The 6,609-nt window shown below is 39.8% G+C and overlaps 1 pseudogene; it reads right to left on the reverse strand.

The window, feature by feature from the left end:
- Positions 1-5,670: 5,670 nt before the first annotated feature.
- Positions 5,671-6,295, reverse strand: LOC119541541 (annotated as a pseudogene).
- Positions 6,296-6,609: the final 314 nt, after the last annotated feature.

The raw sequence follows: 6,609 nt of genomic DNA on the forward strand, positions 1-6,609 counted from the left end.
GGACTAAGGAGCAAACTCTGGGAGTTAAATTCAAAAGCGTAGGTTATCGGGAGATAGAAAGAGGGTAGAGATTGGGCAATTGATGCTTAAGGAGTACATTAAACATAAGGTTGACTGTAAAGGTTCAGAAATGGATAGCACAATACCTTGTGATGGTAGCACAATACTCTAAGTGTAATTAATGAAGCTGAGTGTACGTACGGTTGAAAGAGGAAGGCTAGGGTCGGGTATGTCACCATAACATTATTTGAAATTTTCTAACTACTTGTTAACAGGAAGTTATCACTTCTGTAATATATGTTATATTCCACAATTTAAAAAAAAATAAAAAAGAATTTAGGTAAAAAATTTAAAGGCAAATAAATCTCCACTGATAAGCTATATGAAAAAAAAAAATATATGCTTCTGGATGGAAAATATAAACCTCCGTTCCTCAAATTCTCCTTAGTCCAACTTAACCGTCTTACTGCCTCCCTCTTTAATTAATGAAGTGAATAAATATTATACCTGTGTGGTGCTAATGTTATATGAGTCATGTGTTTAACTTTTTGAAAATTAACTTCGGCAAATAGAAGTCCATTCAAGGTGCCGTGGAGAAGGAGCATCTGTTTTAGACTCGAGGACCAGAGGAAGGGCTAAGCAGAGCCACGGGTAAGAAGTTCTAAAGTGACCCCAATAGATTAGACTCAAGCCCATAGGATGTGGAATGTGGGGCAAATTCACTGTAGAAAAATAAGACTGATATTAGATTAACTGACTGGAAAGAAATTCGGCATGGCTTAGACAAAAATCTGGATTGGTTTAAACTACTTCTAAGGTGCTTTCATGCTTTTCAAAAATGGCAATAATTGGCTCAGTTTGGCATGACAGGAACATATAAACTGTGTGAGAGTCATCCTATCTGCTAAGTGAGGCAAGAAGTCACCTCAGTTTCTAGAATTAGATAGATGGTCCCAAGGGATTTCCTCAGGAACCCAGAACTGACACATAACTTTGGTGTAGAGGGGTGCAAAGAGCAGATTTCCAGGCCCAACTCTTTTATATGAGGCCTAACTTCCCTCATTTACAAGACTCATCTGACCTTTAGGATTGTGCCATCTCCATGAGAAAAAGAAAGAAGGGCTTTTAGTGTTGTTTTCAGCAATGTAATCTGCTAAGCATGACTACATACAAAGAGAGACTTCACGCAAGCTTTTTCTTTGGACCTCTAACCTCCAAAACTGTGAGATAATAAATTTTGGTTGTTTAAACCAACCAGTCTATGATATTTGTTGTAGCAGCCCTGGCAAACTGACAATATCCGATTCATCTTCATAACTGTGGAGACAAGCAGTTTGTTTGAGGACTGAACTCAGAGGCTGGCCTCAGTTGATGGATTGTGAGCTGATTTGAATTTGGGAGTCTCTTTCCCACTTGCAGGAAGGGTTGTGTCAAAATTCAGCTTCTCATGAGCTCCTAAGGTCTCCGGGTCCTGGGCAGCTGGTGTTTACCAACACTCTTCAACAGCTGCCTTCTAATCTCAGACTGCCTGGTGGCTGAGACCACAATGTTTCTTCTGAGCAGGGTCATTTTCATGCTTGTCCATAAATGGGGGGAAGCAACAGGGTTGGGAGTCCCTCTTCTATTGCACATTCAGCTGTGCCCTAGGCCAAGTGCACCTCTCTACCATATGCCAAGAGAGCAGGAGATACTTCCTAGTGTGCACTGAAGCCTGCCACTAGTGATGCTTGCTGGTGTTTGCCCCAAATCCTTGGCTAGACAATAATCCTTCATATCCATCTTTATATTAATCTATATTCTTTTCCACAGTGCCAGCCACATAGCAGACAATACTGATTGGCAAGAGGAATTTATAGACAAATTTCTAAATATTGATTGGGAGAGCAGAAAGTTAGTTGGCAGGAAAATCACTGATTAGGAGGGAAATTAACTTTGGCAAACTTTGAATGTAGCTTTCTTTTCCTTTTTTCTATCCCCCGCCCCCTCCCCCTTTCTGCTTTGCCTGAAAACCAGGAAATATGCAAGGCAGTCAGAGGGATCAGAGAGCTAATTGTGAAAGTTAAGAAGGAAATATATTCCCTTATGTATGAGTTGGAAACAGATCTCTCTGTCCCTTTAAAGATCAAAAGCTATATGGGAACTGACTGCGGAAGGTCTTGAGAAAAATCTAGATAGATTTTCTGGAACTAACCCAGAAAAAACCCAGGCAAACCAAGAAAAATTAAGGATACATTAGTATTACCCAGAACTTGGTGAAAATCAGCATTTGATTAAGCAGGGTTTCAAAGGATTAAAATCATTTGCAAAGCCACATAATCTAGGCATTTCCTGGGAGGGAGGGATAGTTTGTAGTGGTGAGATAAATTAGCATAAATGCAGTAGAAAGAGCATTGATTCATTCAAGTAAAACTAGATTTGAATTGCAGCTCTACCACCTATTAGCTCTATGATTTTAGTCTGAGCTATTCCATCTATAAAATGAAAATAATAAGGCCTAACTAATAGGATCCCGTGAAAATAAAATGAAATGCAGGTATGTATATGTGCCAGAGACTGGTTAGCTGCTCTTCCTAACTATTTCCCTTTCCTGGTGGACACACAGGTTCCCTTATAACTAGGTATTGATGTGACTGAGGTCTGGCCAACAGAATTGAGGGGGAAGTGGTGGGTGTCACTTTCCAGACTGACCCTTAAACACCACTCCACCCATCCACAGACTGTGAGCAGATGATATGGAGGCCCTAGAAAATGTAAGTCCCAAGACTTTGGCTGCCTGCCCATCAGGAAGACCCATTTGGACTTTATGAGAGTGAGAAACAAGCTGTTGTTTAGATTTGGGGCAGTTGACTTTACCTTTATTAAAATAGCATATACATATATGTGAGTGTGTGTGAATAGCTGTCTATCTGTCACTATAGTGTATGTGTGTATATGTGTTTATATAGACACACATACAATTTTTACTATATAATATGTAACATATATGTATTATATAATATGCAAATATTGAGTAATGCTAGGCAATGCCCTAGATACTAAGACACTCAAGGGTGCTGGCCTCAGGGAGCTTACAATTTAGGAGGTGGATTAGTCAAGTTTCTCTGGAGAAACAGAACTGCCAGGATATATACATGTAAATATTAAGAGAAGTGTTATAGGACTTGGCTTATGCAACCATGGAGAATGGCAAGTATGAATTCTATAGGGCAGGCTGTAGGGCAAATTAGAAACTTGATGGAGTTGAAGTTAGATTCCCCAGGAGAAGTTGGCTGGTTGAACTAGAGGCAGGAATTCTTTCTGTGCTGAAATCTTCAGTTCTCACTGTCAGGCCTCCAGCTGACTGGATGAGGACATTCCTCTCCTTGCTGAAGGCAATCTCCCTTGTTTGTTGTAGTTGTAATCAGCCGTAGTGCAATCAACTGACTAATGAATTAAATCCATGAAATACCCTCACAGTAACAATCATGCCAGTGCTTGCTTGACCAAACAACTGGACACCATAACCTAGCCAAGGTGGCATGTGAAATTAACCATCACAGGAGGGAAGACAGATAACACTTCATAAATAAATAAATATTATGATTTTTATATAGCAGTAAATGTGGTCAAAAGGGGAAATTTCAGATCATATATACAGTATTAGAATAAAAACTAAGATAAAACATAGGAATGTATAACACAGTGAACCCTAATGTAAATGATGGACTACAGTTAATAGTACAAGTATAAAAATGTTCTTTCATGAATTATAGCAAATATACCCCACACAAATGCAAGGTATTAATAATAGGGTGGTATATGGGGAAAAATATACCTAATGTAAACTATGGACTATAGTTAATAGTACAATTTTAATATTCTTTCATTAATTGTAACAGAGGTACCACACTAATGCAAAGTGTCAGCAATAGGGGGTTTTATGGGAATGCTGTATTTTTTACATGATTTTTCTATAAACTTACAACTTCTTTAATTTAAAAAGTTGAAAAAGAAAATCAGTGGCTCCCAATTACTCTGTAGTAAAATTCAGACTTCTTCATGTGGGTTTCAAGGATTTCCTTGGCTGGGTGGTATCTTAGTTTCCTGGGCTGCCATAACAAAGTACCACAAACTGGTACTAGGCGGCTTAAAACAAACTGAAAGTTATCGTTTCACCGTTCTGGTGGCTACAAGTCTGAAATCGAGGTTTTGGCAGGGCAATGCCATGAGGTCTGTAGAGTTCTGTTGGTCCCCTACCAGCAATCAGTGGGGTAACTCAATCTGCCTCCATCAGACATCCATCTTCCCTCTATCTGCTTCTGTCCAAATTTCCTCTCCTTGTAAGGACACCAGTCATGTTGGTTTAGTGCCTGCCCTAATCCATTTTGGCCTCGTCTTAAATAATAACATCTTCAGAGATCCTATTTCCAGATAGGATCACATTCATGGGACCGGGGACTAAAACTTCAAAATACTGTTTTGGGGTTCCCAATTCAATCCATAACTGGCAGCAACCAATCCTTTCTGTCTTATCTCGCAACAAATGTTTTTCTAGTTACTATGGCTGTGTAATGTATTACCCCAAAACTTAGTGGCCTAACCCAATCTTTCATTATGCCTACAGATTCTTGCATGTCAGGAATTCTGAAAGGACTCTGCAGGGAAGGCTTATCTTGGCACTATGTTGTCTGGGACCTCAGCTAGAAGATGTGAAGGCAGAGGGTAAGAGTTATCCAAAAGTTTGTGCACTTGCCTGTCTGTGGGTTGATGCTGGAAAGACTCATATAGCTGGGGCTCCTGGGGCATCTATATTTTCATGTTGTCCATCCATGTGCTTTTTCCAGCATGGTGGCTTCAGGGTACCTGGATTTCTCAGGTCAGTCCCAAAGCACATGTGAAATTGTGAGAGAGCCAGGTGGAAGCTGTATCCCTTTTCTAACCTGGCTTTGAAAATCGTGCCGAGTCATTTCCACAACATTCTATTAGTTGAAAGCCAGTTACTAGATCAGCCCATATTGGGGTGTGTGTGTGTGTGTGTGTGTGTTTCATAGGAGGAGTGTGAAAGAATTTGCAGACAGGTGTTAAAACTACCACAAAACCCCATCATATTTCGTTTACTTTAGAGATTCTAAGACACCCATTTATCTCTGAATTTTTTTTTTATCCCTTCAGAGCATGTTTATTGTATTTGAGATGATACATCACATGCTCTTTGATCTACAAAGGGTAAAAGGAAATCTTCTCATTACAAACTGACAGAGGCAAAAGGTAGAAAATTTTTCACAACAGCATGTACCACGTGCTTAGAAGTAGATCTGGGTTTAACATAAATGATGTAATTCCTAGTCATTTATGGCGTCTTTTATAACTTCATACAGACAATGAATTAGGCTAAATGCGCTATAAAATTTAATAGACTTGAAGACCAAAATCCTTAGTACATCACAAAATATGTTTGGATATCCCCAAGAAGCAAGTCATGCAAGTAGGGGCTTTAAATGTAACTAATCTACAGCAATAAAGTTCTACTCTTGATAGCATTTACCTTTTTGGGGAGTCTTCCAGTCTCCAATGAATAAAAGCAGAGAGTAGAATCAGTATAACATATATACAAAAGTCTCTATTGTAAAGGCTATAAAGATTTGCAGCACACTGAGAAGATGCCTTCTGCTCCTTCACACTGTGTAGAAATTATGTGAATTCTCTCTCGGTCCACTGTCCAGCTATCTGTCATGTTCTGCTCTGTTGGTCAAATACTGAGTAGCTATGCTTCCAACCAGAGGATCTGCAGGATTGCAGAATGTCAAAAGGGAACAAATAGACAGCAGAACCTATGAGATTGTCAAAGAAGATTCCAGTTGTCTCTAAGAATTTCCAGACAAATAACTCCCTTACTGTTGATGTCACAGTGATAGATTCTGGTACAAAAAAGGTTAAATGTATAATCTTAAATGGATAATCTGATGAAAATGCGATATTCAGAAAAAACACACCACCTTTATATTACAGAAACTGGTGGAACAAGTATAGTCGATCTCCATCCATAAATGTTTTCTCCTTTAGGCCCAGCACTGCAGTGAGGAGGAGGGGCACTGCCTATTTCAGCTGGCTTCTTCTGAATTCCTTCGGCACTAGTGGATAACTCAGCAGTGCTTTTGCTAGGGAGTTTGGTGTTTTTCTTCTGCTGCGTGGCAGAAGGTTTTCTTTCTTCTTGTTCTTCAGGCTCTGGAGCAGCTGGGTCTTGTTGGTCCACCTTGGAACTACCACTGCCGGTGCTGGGACTCTCATCATCGGGCCTTTGCCCACCTCTGGACATCTTGGTGACGTTGCTTCTTGAAAATCTCGGCCGCCTGCCAGGCCCACTTGCACATTGCTACGGTGAGCGGTGATCTCTGAATTTGTGGCCATGATATTTACGTACGTAATACCCTTTTCTTGCAGTGCGTTTGTTCCACGTATTTACTTCCTAAATTTCTACTAATCCTTCAAGATTCAGTTTACATGCTCCCTGCATCACAACCTTCTATAGCCCCCACATTTTGAAGTAATTACACCCTTCTCTGTATTGCCCATGGCTTCTGTTTCAATTTCCCTTTGGTAACCTGAATACATATATTTTTAATGGATAAA

The sequence above is a fragment of the Choloepus didactylus genome, chromosome 8 (genome assembly GCF_015220235.1).
Source record: "Choloepus didactylus isolate mChoDid1 chromosome 8, mChoDid1.pri, whole genome shotgun sequence".
NCBI classification, from domain to species: Eukaryota; Metazoa; Chordata; class Mammalia; order Pilosa; family Megalonychidae; genus Choloepus; species Choloepus didactylus.